Source organism: Astatotilapia calliptera, chromosome 17 (assembly GCF_900246225.1).
Source record: "Astatotilapia calliptera chromosome 17, fAstCal1.2, whole genome shotgun sequence".
NCBI lineage: Eukaryota > Metazoa > Chordata > Actinopteri > Cichliformes > Cichlidae > Astatotilapia > Astatotilapia calliptera.
In genome coordinates, this window is record NC_039318.1 from 10,080,507 (window position 1) to 10,090,078 (window position 9,572).

Consider the following 9,572-nt stretch of genomic DNA (forward strand, 5'->3'; position numbering starts at 1 on the left):
GGCAAAGACTGCCTTTGTCTGCCCAGTAGGATTTTGGGAATTTAATCGGATGCCACAAGGGATTACCAACGCACCAAGCACTTTCCAACGGCTGATGGAAAAATGCATGGGAGAATTAAATCTAAAAGAAGTCTTGGTTTTCATTGACGATCTCATTGTCTTTGCACCAACTCTTGAGGAACATGAAGCTCGCCTGATGAAAGTTCTCACCAGACTCAAAGATTTTGGCTTGAAGCTTTCACTTGAGAAATGCATGTTCTTCCAGACATCGGTGAAGTATCTGGGCCATGTAGTGTCCCAGGCTGGTGTTGAAACTGATCTGGACAAGATTTCCACACTCACTTCTTGGCCAGTGCCAAAAAACTTGAAGGAATTAAGATCTTTCCTTGGTTTTGCTGGGTACTACAGACGTTTTGTCCAGGGATATTCGGCCATTGTCAAGCCGTTACATGAACTCACTGCTGGTTATCCACCTTCTCAGAGGAAACTGAGACGAACTGTAAAGCCAGAGAATTACCTCAACCCCAAAGAGCCATTTGGAGGACGATGGACGCAAATGTGTCAACAAACTTTTGAGTCCATTATTGACAAACTCACTTCTGCCCCAGTTCTGGCATTTGCTGATCCCCAGAAACCATACACACTCCACACTGATGCCAGTGCCACAGGTCTTGGTGCGGTGCTGTATCAAGAGCAGGATGGAAAAAACAGAGCTGTAGCATATGCCAGCAGAGGCCTTTCCCGGAGCGAGTCAAAGTATCCCGCCCACAAATTGGAGTTTCTTGCTTTGAAGTGGGCGGTGACTGAAAAATTCCACGACTACCTTTATGGTGCTCAGTTTACAGTTGTGACAGACAGCAACCCATTAACATACCTCTTATCATCAGCAAAACTTGACGCTACCGGTTACAGATGGCTTTCAGCTTTGTCCACTTTCACCTTCAAATTAATCTACAGAGCAGGAAAGCATAACTCGGATGCTGATGGTTTGTCTCGCCGACCTCATGGTGAACTGTCTGATGATCCTCTGTCACAGAAAGAACGTGAGCGAATCTGGAGATTTGCATGGCAACATCTCAATGAACCAGATTATGTCTCTATTGACCAGCATACCATCAAAGCAGTTTGTGACCGTCATCTGATGTACAGTTCAAGCACGGATCCTGATCTTGCTCTGGTGTTATCCATGTCTGTCAATGTCGACAGTCTGCCTGACAGTTTCACGGACGACATCCAGTTCACCTCCATGGTACTCCCCCAAATCTCAACAGCTGACCTTGCAGCCAAACAACGCCTTGACCCTGTCATCCGGCATGTCATAGCTCAGGTTGAACGAGGCGAGTCACCACCGCCATTCCTGAGGGAAGAACTTCCCGATCTACCTCTATTACTGCGAGAAGTAAATAAACTGGAGCTCCATAACACCCTTCTCGTCAGGAAGAGACAAGTGGGAAGTGACTTCGCATACCAGCTAGTGCTACCTGAGGAATATCGACCAGTTGTACTTAACCACCTACATGATCAAATGGGTCACATGGGAATTGACAGAACGCTGGACTTGGTCCGTTCCCGGTTTTATTGGCCTAAGATGACACGTGATGTGGTCAATAAAATAAGACAGTGCGAAAGATGCGTGAGACGCAAATCCCCATCTGAACGAGCCGCACCTCTGGTCAATATCAAAACCTCTCATCCCATGGAACTGGTGTGCATGGATTTTCTCTCTGTGGAACCAGATCGTGGAGTCAAAGACATACTTGTCATAACTGACCATTTCACAAAATATGCCATTGCTGTGCCAACACCAAACCAGAAAGCCGGGACTGTTGCCAAATGTTTATGGGACAACTTTCTTGTGCATTATGGTGTCCCAGAACGTTTGCACAGTGACCAAGGCCCTGACTTTGAATCCAGAATCATCCGAGAGCTTTGTGAAATGGCTGGGATCCACAAAATAAGAACCACTCCATACCATCCAAGAGGCAATCCTGTTGAACGGTTTAACCGAACATTACTGGATATGCTAGGAACACTCACAGCTCAACAGAAATCCCATTGGAAAGATTTTGTAAAACCCCTGGTGCATGCATACAATTGCACAAGAAACGATGTTACAGGTTTTTCACCATATGAGCTTATGTTTGGCCGCCAACCTCGCTTACCGGTGGACTTGGCCTTTGGACTACCCCTTGCCAAAGAAGGATCAACATCCCACACACAATATGTGGACAAACTAAAGTCTCACCTAGAAGAAAGTTACAAGCTGGCCATCGAAAACTCAGAAAAGGTGATGAAACGTAACAAAAACAGATTTGATGAAAATGTCACTGCATCACAGCTGAATGTTGGAGACAGAGTTCTTGTGAGGAACGTGCGGCTAAGAGGCAAACACAAGCTTGCAGATAAATGGGAGTCATCTGTGTACATTGTAGTGAAGAAAGCCGGCACTCTTCCTGTGTATACAGTTCGACCCGAAGGCCAAGACAAGCCCCTGAGAACTTTACATCGAGACCTCCTACTGCCCTGTGGGTATTTACCACCTGAAAAGGAAATGCTTACTAAGCAGAAGAGGAAAATGCCTGTCTTACCCGTGTCTCCTGTACGTGCTGATGATGCTGATAACAATGATGAAGAGGAACTAATTTCATACCTACCTGTTCCCTTCTCTGCTGAACCTGTCACCTTCACAACAACCATCGACTTACCCAATACTCCGCAACCTGTGCCACTTATCAACCAGCCCGATGTCCCTGTAGTATTGGCTACAGAGGAAGAGAATGCTATCCTCTCAGAGGAACCTGTACCTGCTGAAGAGGAACAAGTTATTGCTAGCGGAACCGTGGAAGCTGGCTTTGAGCCAGTTGATCTTGTCGAAACTTCTCACGATGAAGAAAGTCTGTCTTCTGATTCGGAAGCATCCAGAAGTAACTTGTCACAACACTCACCTACTGAATCAGAGCCTCTCAGTCCTGAGGCAGAACCACCTTTGAGGCATTCAACCCGCACCAGGAATCCTCCTGATCGGCTGCAATACATCAAGCCTGGTAAGCCTCTGTTAAAGAGCGTTCAGACCTTCCTGCATGGGTTAAGTTCTGTCTTCTCCTTCGCTCTTCAAGACGATGAAGAAGAGGAGACGATGCCTTCACACCTCAGCCAACCAGTCATTCGCTGCCAGCCTAGTCCATGTACGAGGTCGTCCATGAGATTAGGGGGGGAGGGTGTAACCACGGTAACCTCTGACCCCACTTCCGCCAGTCCCTTTATTGTGGCGGGAATGAATCCTGTATAAGTTCCGGGTCAATCAGCTGCATGTCCCTGCTCCTCTGGCTGCTGTTGTCCCTGTGGTTGGTGTACTTGTCAGATCACGACAAAATTTGCACTACAGGCCAGTTGACAGCGTGCAATAACCCGGCCGATTCATTCATCTTTACACTACCTCACACTCGACTCAACGGTGAGTTATTTGTTTGTTTTGTTTTGTCACAATTAATGTACATGCGGAGCCGCGATCGCACATCCTACAATGCCGGTAAGCTAATGCTAGGCTAGCGACAGTAAGTGCAATTACTAGTGTCATCTATTGAATATTGTTGTTTTTGTTTATTCCAGTATGGCCGAATGTTGATTTAACGTATCTAGAGTTGAATGAGTGATTTGATTTTTGTAGTTTTGTCCGTTTTGGATGTTTTTTGTTACTTTTCTGATGAAATGCCGAAACGGCCTATGAGATTTTGCATTGAGTTAAATTCCATTTACATTATTGAATCTGTTGCGCAACACCTGTGATTAAATGAGTTTTGTAAATATATTTGATTAACTTTGGATAATATTTATTAGCTTTAACGCTGATATACTTTGATGGGACCCATGAGAATGTCTTTCTATAATAGTATTTAGAATGACATTCATTATAAGAGATGATGGTTTATTGATTGTTGTATGAAACGTGGCATTGATTACTTGACTTTGTTATTTATGGATTTATGTATTTATTTTGTCACAGCAGTAGAATGCTGTTTCATTTTCTTCTGTGAATGATAATTTCTGTTTTTTGACCTTGTTTAGGTCAGGTTTTTTTTGTTCTCCCGCGATCAGCCCTGATCAGCGCGAGATGGCGAGCCACCCGACCACCGCTACGGTGCGGTAGGAATTGTGAACCTATGGACTGAATCACAAATTGTTGACAATGACCTATCACAGGTCCATGGAACTAAACTAAATCACATACTGGACTACACCTCATCCCACCTCCTTTTGGAACCTACTAAGCTGTTTTGTATTATCAACATTATTTTTGTTTGTGATATATATGCATATGTTTTTATTTCTTTTGTACATCCGTCTATACACTTCTCATAACAAACATAATATATATATATTTGAGCTCTACTTTTGTTTCCTGTGTTTTATTCACACCCTTAGGCTCCATAGTCGAATCTTATTCTGATAGCTCATTGTCTATGAGGCTGCAGTCAGGCGCCCTGGTCCTTTAACCGCGTTACACACACACACACACACACACACACACACACACACACACTTACACGGACGTGCATTAATGTGCGCATCCACACACAGATACCCAGAAATGAACACGTATGCATTTGTGCTCACAGGTCAATAGATGCATACATACCTGCATACGTGACAAACTTACATGTCCACTCAGTGTATATTAGTAGAAGTAATCTCACAGGGACGGGGCCCATGACTGTAGAACTACACTGCAAAAACTGGTGGTCGTGATTTTTTAAGCTAATTTTTACCAATTCAAACGTGATTAAACTAAAACCAACTGCACACCTTCTTTTATAGCATGCTCCTGTAACTCCCTTTTAAGGAAGTTACCCTATGACTTTTTAGGAAATGACAGCTTACACCAGCTTTGTGATAAAATTCAATTCAGTTATATCTATATAGCAAACCCCAACAATCAAACGACCCGCTACGAGCAAGCACTTGGCGACAGTGGGAAGGAATATCGAGGGGTGCAAGATTTCTTTACTTCACTTTCCAAAAATACCACCGCTGATTGGTGGTAGCCACACTGCATTATGTGAGCGTCTGTATTAACTCTGTAACGGCACTGAGCGAGCAGTCAAATCAGAAACACACCTCTGTTTGCTTTGGCCTGGTCCTGTGCCACGCTGTACCAGCCTCAGTCATATGCCTTGCAAATGGGGAATGACATTACTGTTTTTGTGGTGTAATTTACATTAATGTTCTGTCACTGTGCTGATGCAGGTGTTAATAATGATGCAATAACAAGTTTAGATAGCAAAATGTGAGACTGATGAAAGACTAAGAGATGCTGCAAACAGCTATAAATTATTGACAGCTTAAATTCAAGCTAAAGCTATCTTGTTTAGCTAGCAGCAAAGTAAATCTTACAGTTTTCCAGCCTGTCCTCTTTCATTTTCCATTGCTCTACCTGTCCAGTCATACGAGCGCATGAGAGCACTTAGTGAGAGCACTTAAAGAGGGGATTACACACAGATTACCATTTATCCACAGCACATTTTTATGCAGTTGGAAAAAATTTTAATTAGTTTTTTGTCTGTGCATCACATATCCTGCCTTGTATAGTTTTGATTTATTATTATTATCGTTATTTTAAATGTTCAATGATATCTTTCTGCCTGTTTAGGTGGTGGCTCAATATGGTTGTAAAACTAAACATCTCAATCCCATTTTAATTCCATATGATCGATGTCTGGATAAAAAGGATTCTGTCTTCTTCATGAGAAAAAAAAAGCAGAAAATCGCCATGTATATTCGCAAATGTATCGCCTTAAAAACGTGGTCAAACCCATTGTCAAGAGACAGCCTTGAATCCCAAATCAAAATGAAACTGTAAGACTTTCTGTTTTAGCGCTGCTCTGTCCTTGTCGAGTTGTTACGCAACAATTAGCAACTGTTGCTGTTTATCTCGCCTCTTTAAATGCCCCTCTGTCCCAAACAGTAAGAGCCAGACTGGGCCTGGTAGTATGTGTGTGTGTTCGTGTTTGCGCATGTTTGAGGCTTATTTTGGGCAGTGAAATCGGCGTAACTCGGCGTACTGGACCCAAACAGTTCTTCATTATGCTGCGAGGAAGAGTCCGCTCGTACTGCCCCCTATTCAGCCAAGACAGGGTCTGAAAGGGGAGCACTATGTACGTGTTTATGTACGTGCTTTTTGTTTGCACGGGTGTGCTTGTGTGTGCGTGTGTACAGTTGTATAGAGCGACTGCAGGGAGCCATATAAAGATATGTGTTGAGCGATTTCTGTCTGAGTTGTGCCCTCATCCCGCCTCCTCCTCACGCTGTCTGTCTGTGAGTGTGTGTTGTAGTGGAGTGATAACAATAGTTTCCTCTGACCCGCATAATGAGGGAGTTCCTCATATTCAGACAGCTGGGAGTGGATCTGCTGTGACGTTAGTTTTAGGCAAAGTTTGCAGTCGTTTTAACCAAAGTCACCTTTAACTTTCTGAATCTAAACTTTATTGAAGTGCACAGGGGGGGAGTCAGCAAGTTACTAGCCCCCGAACACTACTCGTTGCCTGGTAACACAGCCTTGCATCAGGAAACACTGGGAACTATTGTGGGTATACATGGATTCACTGTGAACTCTGACCTTATAGTCTCAGCAGCTTTTCACCAAGCCAGAGTGTTTTCATAAATCTGCCTTCTATGAATTCACCCACATCTGCTCTGCTAAACACACAGAATGAATGATTTTATCGTGTTTCTGTACTCTGCTGATCATCCATTAAATATATCTGAGCATCTGTATGTGGCAATCTTCCTTCTGGGTCTGCTCCTAAACAGATCTCCAAGTGAATACTGAAACAAGGCAGAATACATGCTGATTTCCCTTAAAAACAACACTCCATTTTTTCACCCCTTCTTCTTCTTCTTCTAGTGATGTAACGAGAGAGTGAAGACGCGAGTGAGAGAGCGGGACAATGGGAAAAGGGATGGGAAAATGACAAATGGTAAGTTTAGGGAACACACCCAAATACACACTCTCAAACACGTACACGCACTCATGCACACAAACACACACAGAGTCCCATAGAAAAAGACAGCAATGCCTTGGAGGGTGCCAGTCATGCCCAGCTTCCGCTGCGCTCCAAATTGAGCGTGGCACAGAGTGTATGAAGTCAGCCGTCTGGAAGAGAGCCAAGCATTGTTCCTGCAAGCAGCTGGATGGTAATTACTAGAGAAGGAGAGAGTGAGTGTGAGAGAGAGAGAAGCTTTGCATCCTCACTGCTGTTGACAGATTTATATAGTAAAAGTTGCACACAAACACACTTGAGAGTACATTGCCGGGCATTGATTTTTATTTATTAACAACCTAAAATCAGTCACATAAAAATTGTATTCAATATAGTGGGCAGAAAGCCCCCCCAACCCCCGAACCCAACTGCTCATTTGAAGTGAAAAGAAAATGAACCAACATCCCTCAAATAGCTTTTACTTGTTTCAGGCAGCACATAATTTTAGTAGCAAACGTTATGATGTGGTACGCCGATATCTCTATAAAAAGTGAGCAACTCCATCTGCACGAGGAGTGGCTAAAAGCTACTGAAAATAATTTGAGGATATACACTAGTATTGGTACCAGAGCAACAGCACATTCTTGTTTTGTTTATTAAATGATTTATTAAATGGCATTAAAATAGTGTCCGAAATAGCACTTACGGGAGTGGTTAGTTTTACGAGTGATTTTACTCGGTTTTACTGTTTTCTAAACACAGGCGCAGTTTGTTCTTTTTCATATCAAGCGTAAAAAATAAGACATGCTGTTTTCCTAGCATTAAATATTGGTGTGGTCAGCAGTAAACTGCATGTCAGTGTTAGTAAATTACTTCCAGAAATACTTCCAGGAACTTCCAGAAATATATATGCAACATGGTCAGTCGCAAACATCTCTGAGTTCCTCTTACACACAGTCTTGTCACTGCAGTTTCTTTGTCAGTACCAACGGTACTTTGTCTTTAACACTAAAACCTGGCCCTTAATGATTTGTGGAGTACCTTTCAAAGGCTGCCAGTTTGGGGGGCGGGTAGATCTAGGGAAAGGCTAGCTAATGGTAGCACTAGCTTCATTAGCTTGCTAATTTTGACTAGCCTTAAAGAAATATGCTTAAGCAGAGAAACTGACCAGCTCTACTAGTGAAAAAACACATGCCTGTTACTCAAAGCTGCCAGACCTCTACTATTGCCTTCATCCAAATTAAACAGCAGCGGTATAAAGAATCAACATGTCACAAAGTGAGAAATTAGCTTTGTGAGAGCGAAACCCATCTTGGAGCCAAGCTGTATAAAAGACAACAAATGTCTTTTGTTTTTAAAAGAAGCTTTAAAATGCCCTGTCCTCAACTACTATAAATTTCCTGTATGGGCTTACCTAACACCAACTATACTACTAGCAGTTTTAATCTTCCACTGCATCGCTGCATACATACCATTGTGTGTTTATCAGTTCCAAGCATGTGTGTTGTGCACATTTATCTGATATATTTTTTTAAAGCTTCAGATATAACCTACATACAGTGAAGCATCTCATGCTGTAAGAAGATTAGAAGAGTAGTAGGGCAGTTAGTCAGAGAGGAGGCCGGGCTGGAGGAATGTGTCAACTTACTGTCAACTATGTGCTGCTTTGTCATGAGACCGCAGAGCACTGAAAACACGTAAAGTTGCCTTTTTCACACCTTCGACTTCTCCCGCCCTCTTCCTCCTCCTGCACCATCACCCCCCCCCCCTCTTCCCTCCCCACGCACACAGTGGCAGCAGTAGCCAGGCCAGTGCTAGTGCAGCTGTGACCAGAACAATAGCATTCCTCAGGTTTTAAACGCCTGGCACTTAGATTCCTAACAGTCAAATTCCTAGCAGGGAGAAGCTGGGGGTTGCTATAGGACGCCGAGAGCTGTAAGAAGCCTTGCAAGGAGATGTACAGCTGTAAAGCACTGTGTGATTTGGGGGTTTTATGAGAGGGATGGGTTTGGGGTGGGGGGACATCTCTGTCGTCTCACCTCGTGTTCTCTCCCCCCCCCCAGATGTGGCACTTTCAACACTCTAGTTTTAGCAGTTTAGGTTGAGAGGCGTCCCGCTGCTTTGCCAGGGCGTCATGTGTTGATAGAGGCACCTGTTAAGTCAACACGTTCACCGGCTTGTTTTTGGCACATGCGGCGCTGAAAACCACACAGATGCGTTGAGAGTGACACATTAGTTTTAAGAGTGTTAAATTAGGTGTTAACAAAGGAGACAAACACACGGCGGTTGTTTTTCCTCCCTAATTTTGTTCACATTTTCATACAGAAAACATTTTAGAAGCTTAGATCCAAGTGATGTTCTAAAGTTAAAGAATAAACGGTGATGCCAAGGTGCTTGTACATTCTACCGTTTTCATTAACAACGTGCCTCAAAATATATATCTAATTTAAACATGTTTAATTTTTTTTGTGTTAGAGAAAACGTTAAGCCCAACATCACGTGTGCCTCTACTCTGATGGTTTTAGTTCAGCACAGCACTGAGCTGCCCCGGCTATCGGCCCAATCTGAAATAACCCCCCAAAATAACGACTCTCT

At 43.4% G+C, this 9,572-nt stretch overlaps 1 long non-coding RNA gene across 1 annotated transcript; it reads left to right on the forward strand.

Annotated features, from left to right (window-relative positions):
* The first annotated feature begins 3,204 nt into the window (after positions 1-3,204).
* LOC113009270 (uncharacterized) lies at positions 3,205-4,389 on the forward strand. The gene is made up of 2 exons (XR_003270147.1): positions 3,205-3,454; positions 4,066-4,389. It is a non-coding gene; the product is annotated as an uncharacterized LOC113009270 (long non-coding RNA).
* Positions 4,390-9,572: the final 5,183 nt, after the last annotated feature.